The sequence below is a fragment of the Mixophyes fleayi genome, chromosome 4 (genome assembly GCF_038048845.1).
Source record: "Mixophyes fleayi isolate aMixFle1 chromosome 4, aMixFle1.hap1, whole genome shotgun sequence".
In the NCBI taxonomy this organism is placed as follows: Eukaryota; Metazoa; Chordata; class Amphibia; order Anura; family Limnodynastidae; genus Mixophyes; species Mixophyes fleayi.
The window spans coordinates 340,173,415-340,183,382 of NC_134405.1; the positions used below are offsets into that span (position 1 = coordinate 340,173,415).

General features: G+C 39.8%; 1 protein-coding gene across 5 annotated transcripts in view; it reads right to left on the reverse strand.

Annotated features, from left to right (window-relative positions):
* HIPK2 (homeodomain interacting protein kinase 2) overlaps positions 1-9,738 on the reverse strand; it is a 45,566-nt gene extending 35,828 nt beyond the window's left edge. For 4 of the 5 annotated variants that reach the window (XM_075210649.1, XM_075210648.1, XM_075210647.1 and 1 more), the window contains exon 1: positions 9,203-9,737. The gene's annotated coding sequence lies outside the window, so the exon portion shown is untranslated. Of the gene's footprint in view, positions 1-9,202 lie in introns of all 5 variants that reach the window. The other variant, XM_075210643.1, reaches the window with a different exon arrangement.
* Between the last annotated feature and the right edge of the window lie 230 nt (positions 9,739-9,968).

A 9,968-nucleotide genomic window follows, 5' to 3' on the forward strand; every position in this document is an offset into this window, starting at 1 on the left:
TGTGTTAGTTTCCTGTGACTGTATTGTAACAACGCAGAGATGCTATGCAGTGATTGGACGGCACACAGTAATGTATATACAGTATGTATATCAGAAAACACACAGTGATGTATGTATGTAAATAACACAACAAATTGTGATGTATATATGTATATAACACAACAAATAATGATGTATATTTGTATATAACACAACAAATAGTGATGTATATATCTATATCTTCCTTGTTTACTAAAGCTAATCCCAGGATGGCGTTAGTCAGGGATGCCATTAGGAAATAAAATTGCTTTATTAGTAAAGCATTTTCTGGTTTTGTTTTCAATAAAGTCATTTTATTTTTTTATATATATTTTTTTATTCAAATCTGGAAATGGAAATTGCAATTCCAGTGCGCATGCGCAGAAGTTCCCGCCGCCGGCCTGGCCGCTGCCCCAATGACAATTTTTTGGCTAAATTGCGATAAGCAGCGATGTAGAATCTCGTTATAGGAGGAGTCATGGTAACTATCAATGCAGGAGGCTGGCATCCTAGCGTGGCCGGACAAGCGTGGCCGACCTGCGCAGGACAGCGTTTTCTCTGTACCCGCCCAATCACAGCCCGGCAATCTCTCCTGCAACATCCCGGCCATTGGCTAGGACTGTGGAAAGCACTCAGGCATGTAACGCTGCAAAATAAAGGTTCACTGCCTCTTTTTGTTAAGATTTAGGTCACAAGCTCAGCAAGAAAAAAAATAAAATAAAGGCGCCCATTAACCCTCCCAGAATGCAGCGGGGACGCGGCGGATGTCTGGGGTAGTGCAATGTGCAATCTCCTGAACAAAAAAAAAAAACGTATAGAAAAATTTCACAGTCTAATTGGCATCTCTCAGCAAACAAGAGCCGGGATAATGAGTCAGACGACATCGTTTCCGAGTTTGCTTTTTTTTTTTTTTCTTAATTAAATCCTGAGACTAGAGGGAGCATTGTGAGTTTTTATAACAAGCGCATGAACAGGGTAATCCTGATGACCTGCACTGCCTGCAGCAAACAACCGAGTGGGGGGGAAGAGATTTAAAACAGTCGTACAGTACACGAGGAAAAAGATATACATCCCCAGTCATGGGGCGTTTATAGAGCAATATTTAAAAAGGGGGTAATGACATGTCTGCCAAATGGTATCAACACACAGCATAAATATATATATATATATATATATATATATATATATAAAAATGCAGAATCCTTAGGTATATACCAATAGGATGATCCTAACTTTAAACAGTGAGAGTACCCATATTGAGTTATATATTCATGTGCTTTTATATTACGTGTGTCATGTATTCAAAGGTCATTATTCACGTCTTTATATTTATAAATAGACAGTTTTAATTGGTCTCTTTTCACTGACAGTCATCTCCATCACATGCTGTCTCTTATAAATTTATTGAGTGACGTTCATATTCTGTGTGTGTATAATATAATATACACGGTCCATCGTGATAAAAAAAAAATTAACGCGTCCGTCGCTTAAATACCATTTAATCGAGTTGAACAATGGTCCACGTCACATATATGAAGGACCATCTGACTAATTGTTCCACAGTTACTTACGTACAATAATCCTTATACCTACCGGTCGAACAGCCAGCATAGACTTCTGGACATGGTGACAATGACATACGGGGGGACTTGCAATCCTTTTTTTGGGAGGTGGTCTATGTCATCTCAGAAATTAATTTCACATTTTTCTTAAGTCTCTCTCCGATGTACTCTTCTCCGCTGTACAAAATTTTCAGATTGAAATCAAATCTGATTACGTTACAGCATTTCCACTGTTTGTATCATAAACTCAACAAAGACCATCCAAAAGGAATTGTTTTATTTTCCCTGATTATTAAATTACACACAGGTCATATCAAAATCTCAATAAAGAGAATATAAAGACATGATTCATCTAAATACGCATAATTAGAAATGTTCAAAATTATCTAACACAACAAGTCATCAGTGTTGTAACTATCAGTGGGAAAAAAAGAGAGAGAGAGAGAGAGAGAATGCTATGATGGATTATAAATGGATTAACAAACAATAAAAAAAGAAAATATCTTGTAGGTCTATATTAAATCAGATACCGCCGATTATGAATTGTGCAAAAATTAACAAAACGCGACCGAAAGTGGCTAACGAGAACACGAAGGCAACATCTAGCGCACGCACAGACTGGATGTGTTTGGTAATCACGGAATCAACCAAATTAAAAAAAGGAAAAAACAAATTGAGAATGAGGTGAAGTCGAGACCAGTCAGGACTTTAACAATGGATTTTTTTCTCCAAGTTTAAACAAATTGAGGATATTTGCTTAGCGGACAATCAACATCCACCGTGACGGACAATAGTTTCACTTACAAATATCAAAAGACAAAATCAAAACATTTTATTCCATTACAACACGTGCGGACATTTGTTGCGCTCGTTCCTATATTCCTGTACAAGGAAAAATGGGCTACCTAAATTATTCCAACATATCTTATGGATTTCCTTCAAGACCGTGACAACTAGCAAAAAAAAAAAAACATATTCAAATGCAGATTTTATTATGAAAACCTATGTGTAGAATCCTGTTTTTTGCTGTTTTGCACAGGTGGATTGCTGCTGAAGTCAGGACCATAAAATATTTCTTTTTCGCCAAAAAAAAAAAAATATGTTTTAGTTCATTCTCTTGTAATTTAAATTTAATACAGAAAAACAATTTTTTTGGGGACATTTTGGTTCGATTTTAGATTTTCTTTATTGTGTCAGGAGATATATGCAAACTAATGATACTTTCTGAAAATTCAAAGTCTTCTGGATAAAACAAACTAAAACCAAGGGATAATTTGGGTGGATACTGCATAAACAAATGACCGAAACTGACGTAGAAATGTGACCAGCCCAAAAAGGGTCAAACTAGGCTCAGCACAAGGGCGAAAGAAGCTTCAAAGAGTTTAATGTGATCAAATAGCCTTTCATGTGCTTTTAGGGTAGTGTCAGAATGGCACTTTTGAATTACGTTTTTTTTTAGACCAAAGGGGAAAAGGGAAACACCACTTTGAGAAGTAACAAAGTTTTGCTTCAGATAGGCTATTTCCCATACACTATGTTCCAGAACAGAAGCTTTACGCCCCTGGGCTTTTTTGTTTTGTTTCCTAAAAACATAGCGAACAAAAGTGCTTGTCTGACACTACCTCTAACTAAGCGGAGTGATTGGATCTGGGTAATTTTTTTGTCTTCATCCTTCATCCTCGGCTTATCAATGTCTCTCAGTTTTGGGTTGGGTGGGTAGAGAACAAACTGTGTCCGTTCAGAGCATTAGAATGATCAAAGCAGCACAGATTATTATTGACCTCTCCGCTGGTGTAGTTGTGTAAAGGTGCCCATACAAGCCACAATTTCCCCGGCCACTTACGCCACTTCAGACCTCATTGGCCACAAACAGAAGTATGTATTGGCCCAAGGCAGCGACACGATTTGAGGAGGGGGATGATAGTCATGTGACATTCAAACATGCCACGAGTTTTTTGTTATAATTTTAAGATGACTGCAACCTTCAGGCTGCTATTAATGATTTAGAATGCAAGACTACCATGGCAACCACAGTCACTAGGCACCTGATGCAGCAAGCAGAGAGGCTCTGGAACGCCCCTCTGAGCTCTGTCTGCTTTGTGACATCCTCCTTCTTCCCCCTCTGCAATCACATGACATGCAGAGAGCCTGTGTCCGTGTGGCAGATTGACAGTGTCTGGCAACCATTTTTGTTTGCCAAACAGAATTTTTTTTTTCGAAAATGGAGATAATGATTTGTAAGAGGATAGCCAAGAAAAATGAGTATCAGATGTTTGATTAAAAAGGTACTTAACTTTCTATTTAAAGTGAAGGAAAATATATGTGTGTGGGATTGCGGCTTTTTAAACTAAAACGAAAAATCCATGTATAGAAACTGCAGAAACATCCAATAATTAACGTATTTCAGTTTCATCTCTTAAAATTATTTTTTTATATATATTTTTTTTCATTTATGACGCTATATGTTGATCGGTAAAAGTCTCACCACTATTGGTTGAGAAATAAAAATGTCTGCCTCCACACTTTTTGTGGGTATTATTTTCCTATGATAGGTTGGGTTTAACAGATATGTTATCATGATCTGGTCACTCCCATCTCCATGTCAGAAGAGGGAGAAACACGTCCCGTCCCCCCCCCACCTCCCTGCTGGAACATTAACTAAACATTCAGGACAGATGGCTGCCAGCAAATTAACCTCTTCACCACATCCAGGACAGGAATTAAATTACTGAATAGAGGCAAACTCTATTGTCAACAAGCTCAGGTGATGCTTTGCATTGTTCTATGCATGCACAAATCTGCAAAGAAATCCCCCCCCCCCCCCCCCCCCCCCCCAAGAAACCGAGCAAACAGGTAGAGGAATCCTAAAATTCCTTAAGGAGAGCAGGATGCGGTGGAGCCGGGGGAACGCCATTGGAAGCTGAAAAACTCGTTCTACGACTACCCAGTGACCTGAGGCAAAACGCGATTCCTTACAAGCGGTGCTCAGCGTTGCTGGGAGATGATTCTCTTTTTTTTTCTCACGGGAATTGAAAATATTGACATAAAAACTTTCACCATCCGGAGCCGTCAGCTCTTTTTCTGCAGAGACACATACTGCGATATCAGCAGGGATAGACCGCAGCGTGTGTAGCTGCAGAACAAGCTGGATAATGGTCCGATGCAAACCTATAGGGTCATAATCAGGTTTCTTGTAAACTGTGCTGGATGGACGACAGATATCTGCCTGTGTACATGGTCGTCTCCCAACTACACTAACTGTCTGCCTGTCCCACGCAGCAAAATGCCAGATCGGGCAGAATTTGCCCAACTGGGCACTGATCCTCTCGCTTGGCAGGATCGACCGTCTGTAGCCTGCTTTACTCTGCGCAGTTTATTAGACCCCTTTAGAGTCTTGATATTGTTGTAATATTATTATCTTAGCCACCAGGTATAGCAGTTGGCAATGCTCTCTGAACACCTGGGGCCTGAGTCATTAAGTACATGTTCTCCAGGACAAACCATGTTACAATACAAGGGGTGCAAATTACTATATTATTTTGCACATAAGTTAAATACTGGCTGTTTATCATCTAGCACACACATAACTGACACATTTATTTTTACACTGATATTTAAAGTTGATCTAGGACCTGCTCTACCCCAACAATAAATCTGTTCCCACATTTTAAATTTACCTCCCCCCTCCAAAGCAACATGGTTTTGCCCAGGTGCAAAGTTACTCCTTTTTTTTTTGCTTTGCTCTCCTTAATGATTCAGGTCCCTGAACTACTTAAGAAACTCTGTTCCTGCCAATAGTTTTATACAGGAACTCTATTCCAATCCATTACATCTTACATTTAATAATATACAGTATAACAGTAATACTTTCCCATGTTGCTTTACACAATTATACTGGGTCCAGGGGGAGTTATATCAGAAAAGATATCCCAATATGTGGTTGCTTTTTACAATGTGTTTTCAGAACAGAAATTGCAGGGAAAGATGATACTTGTTACCAAATTGAAACACAGACAAAAGAATCCGCAATGAATTCCCTGCTGTGGACCTCGCTATTTATTTTTTAATGATTAACCTTTATAACACATTAATTACCTCTTCAATATGAGGGGGAGGAGACAGGTTCAGCAGAAATTCTATTAGTCTAAAAAAAAAAAAATGGCTTCTTCCACTGTAGCTTCAGATAAAGGACCGAAAAGCCAATTACAAAAGCCCCTTTTTCCCCTCCATTTGTAAGCCTTGAAAATGTGATTTGAAAATTCTTATTAATCTACAGCTGTCTTATTGTAAAAGACACAGCTATAGATTAATAAGAATTTTCAATATATATATATATATATATATATATATATATATATATATATATATACACACTTGTCCGCAGCACTAACAACCATTTCAGAGGGAGCTGCAACAAATTAAACAGGGCAATCCTGGCTGCCTGCCATGTTATAATTTTAGCAAGATTTCCAAGCTCACAAAAGTGGACACATTACACACAAACTTTAGTATTTTTAATTTCCACCAAAATGTAGCAGAAAAAAAGGAAAATATTTTGCTAATTATTTATCGTTATTAAATCAGCTTCTTCAAATAAAAAAAATAAATTGTGATTTTCCTCTTTTTAGCCATCTTTATTTGAAGGGTTAAAAGGATCTGGAAAAAAATTATTTTTGGCATGTTAAGGGTTACAGAATTCCTTTGTGATGTAATTTTTAAAAAGGAGCAGGAGTTATGGCTTTAGAAAAATAGTATAGATAAATAAATTATAAGAGAACACAAGAAAAAAAAAATAACAATGGATGTTTATAGGCTTAGTTGGATTTTCAAATCCAAATTTTAATTTTGTTTTATACATATATGGTGGAATTACACATCAATCCATGGAAGCGACAATACATTTTTAATTTACTGAGTACAACGTTTATTCTTATTATTTCATCTGTGATTTTTTTTTTCATCACGTAACTCTGATTACCTCACAAATGTGTTTATATTACGCACAGTATTCAGAGACAATGAATCCCATTATCATTGGCTACAAGACACAGTTTATTCTGTACCAAAACAGGAAAATAGCTGGTTATTATATTCTTATATTGCTGTTTACTTCACTGTCTTCCTTGTTTAACCAACACTTACACCTCAGGTATGTAGTCTAACAAGATGGCCGCTCCCTGTAGTCAGTTTTCAGTTGTTTACCTGACAATTAACAGGAGATTACAAGTACAGACAACTAAAAGAGAAAATTACTAATTATTTAAAAAGGGAAATAAGATAATATTCCTAAATGGTGTATTGTAAAATTCATAATGTGTCACCACTTATACCCAGTGGAGGCCGCCATTTTGTTCAAGAGAAGGCCACCTAACAATACATGGCCTCCGTGGTGTCACCGGCTCCTAGAGAATCGATAGAGACGTAGGTTCTGTCCATAAACTAGTGAAGTTATGAATTCTAAGTGAATTGATGGGATATATTGGTTCAACCTACAAAATGGCCGCCTCTGTTGTGTTTAGGCAACGGTATGTTCCAAAACCTGTAATCCTGTTTATATAAGAGCGTTTGGCCCATAGTGATGGCCTCAGCTAAAACACAGCATTCTATGATGTAAAGCATAGTATAGCACAATGATAAATTATCCAAATGTGAAACAACATTCACCCAAGAAAGATGTATCTAACTATCTATATATATTTATTCATAGAATGTTTATTAATTTTTGGGGTCTAGTAAATTTTCAAAGATGTCCTACAGATGCCTCTAATTAGCTATTGCTTTAGCATTAACATTAAAAAAAATTTAACTGATCCAAAGAGCTGACGCTCTATCAGGCAGGTTTTTGCCGCTTCCCAAGGTCACCCTGCTTGAGTCCCTTCATAAACAGCCCCTATACACAAACAGCCTCCGACATGCAGACTGTACATTCTCTGGAAATTATCCTAATGAGGATTAATTCATAATCTGTTCTCATGCAGGATTTTTTGGAGGAGAATGTCACCAAGGACGCAAGAGTTTTAACTTCAACTCTTCTGTGAGGTGCCAGCTTTGTTAACCTGTTCGCTGACAGGGCAAAGCCTAGCACTGCCCCCCAAGGCTCAGGGGGGGCGATACACAGGGTCCAAAAATTATTCACAACGTTACCATTTTTGCAAAATTTTAAGCAGCAACAATCTTTCTGCAATTGCACTCCTTTAGAGGCAGGGGGTGAGAAATGTGCTCATCTATACAGTTTGCAGATTAAGCTCATCTTAACCCCTTAATGGTATAGGGGGGAATATGCAAATAGCAACAGCTTACAATAATAAGATATATATAGGTATTCACCACCCTCACAAATGGATTACATACTGTAGTATACACAAGAGCTGGCATCTCCCTTTAGGAGACAAACACCAATCATTATCTTTTCAAAATGAACATGCCCCCCTCCCAAAAATAAATAGTATTCAATATTGCATTTAATAGACTACCTTAAAATGCTTCTGCTGGCTGCGTTTTGTCCCGGTGGCCAGCAGGGGGCGCTGCTCTTGCTGATCCAGTTAGTTAAGCTTCTCTCTCTCCCAGACAGCACAGAGGCCCTGACAAATCTTGGTGCAGTTTTAACAATAAAACAACCTTTGTCTGCGTTTTTTTCCTGCGGTGGGAAACTCGCTGCAGTCCACAGGCGGCCGCAGATCCCCGGATGAGGGGGACACAAGAGATTGCAATCTAAAAAAATCTCACCAGTCCTCCTTCTAACATAATATTTATTTATTTATTTTATGGCAATTTCTTTGCAGCCAGATTGTATGCTGCTGGCAGCCAGGGAGTTAAATAAACTTCAATCTGATTAGAGGTTGCCATTACAGTGTTTAGTAACAGGCTGACACACTGAGCACAGTCACAATATTATCCTAGCAATACAGAGGGCTTTTCATCACCCAGAACTGTGTACAGCAACATTGTTGTTTTTTGTATTTTATACAAATATTATCAATATTAACAAACTGCAGAATCACAAATACAGGCAGAAAAGGGGGAGACACATGCAATCCATCCAGGTTCTGCAGACTCCCTCCCCCCATTCAGGCCATTCAAGGGTTAAACGTCTTTTTTTTTGCCACCCAGCAAAAAAAAAAAAAATCTTGCAGAAGGGGGGAAATTAGGCAGCAAGTTTTTGTATAATATTTCTTGAAGATAATATACACAGACACACAATGGCAGCCTCTCTCCACCCCATCCTTCCCCTATGTAACCCAGGGAAAAAGTCAAGCACAGTTCAGATTAACCCTACAAATCCCGGTCGACCCTAGAAGGCCAGTAGATGGGAGGTGGAAATGCAGCACAGTTCACACAAACATTGACATAACACTGGATACATTGTATATTGCACAGGGTTACACTGTAATCATTGCAGAAAGTAGTTGATTATTGCCATTTTCTATGACACTAAACATTGACAGTAAGGATAATATAGGACATTATTTACAGTGGGGGGTTCTATGTACATAACAACGCATTGGATTTTTTTTCCTTTGCTCCCATATATTAATCACTATGATAAATCAGACGTCTGAAGGGTTAATGGGGGGGGGGGGGAGTATTTTGGGATGGGGGCTGGGTGTGAGCTCTTCTCTTACCTCCATAGACAGGGGCCACGGGTGCAGAAGATGAGGAGCTTCATGGCAGTAGCCCAGCGGAGACCCTCAGTGCAGTCCAGGGGTTCACAGCACCCCCTGCCTCTCTGCTGCCATACTGGGGGGGAAGGCTGCCTGATATTGGGGTGCTGGGGTGCCTCCTGTCCTCACAGAGATAGACGGTCAGCTCTGTATCCAGGGGTGGTCTGCATGCAGTGATCAGTCAGACACCAGCCCCCCCATGTGTGGTGCATCCCTCCAGCTGCACCCCAGGACTAGGGCAGACGGGATGCAGGGCCTACCTTTGGGGTAATGCAGGAGATTTTTAGGGTGACCCACAGCCCTTGGCAGCTACACTGCAAGGAAGAAGAACCACCCAAGGGCAGCTCTGCAGCCCCTGTGAGGTCACCCCTGATCACCCCCATGCAGGGAGCCCCTGCACCCGATCTTCCGGCAAGCTGCAAAAAGTTGAATTTAGGAAGAAGAGAGGGGGGAGGAGGAGGGGACAGAACCCTCTGTCTCTTTCTTTCTCCTGCTCTTGCAAAGCAATCAAACGCCCATCTCATTGATGACGCGCAGGGGGGGGGGGGGGGGGGGGGGAGAGCTCTGGGCTGTCATGGTGAACAACCCCCCCCCCCCTCTGCTGGAGAGATTGTGTGGGATTTCTGTTTAACCAACACATTTCAATCAGGAATGATGGGAGAGGGGGGGGGGGGGGTCCTTATCTTATTAACCCTTCTGCATCTCCTTGTCACCATTCTAGGGTGTA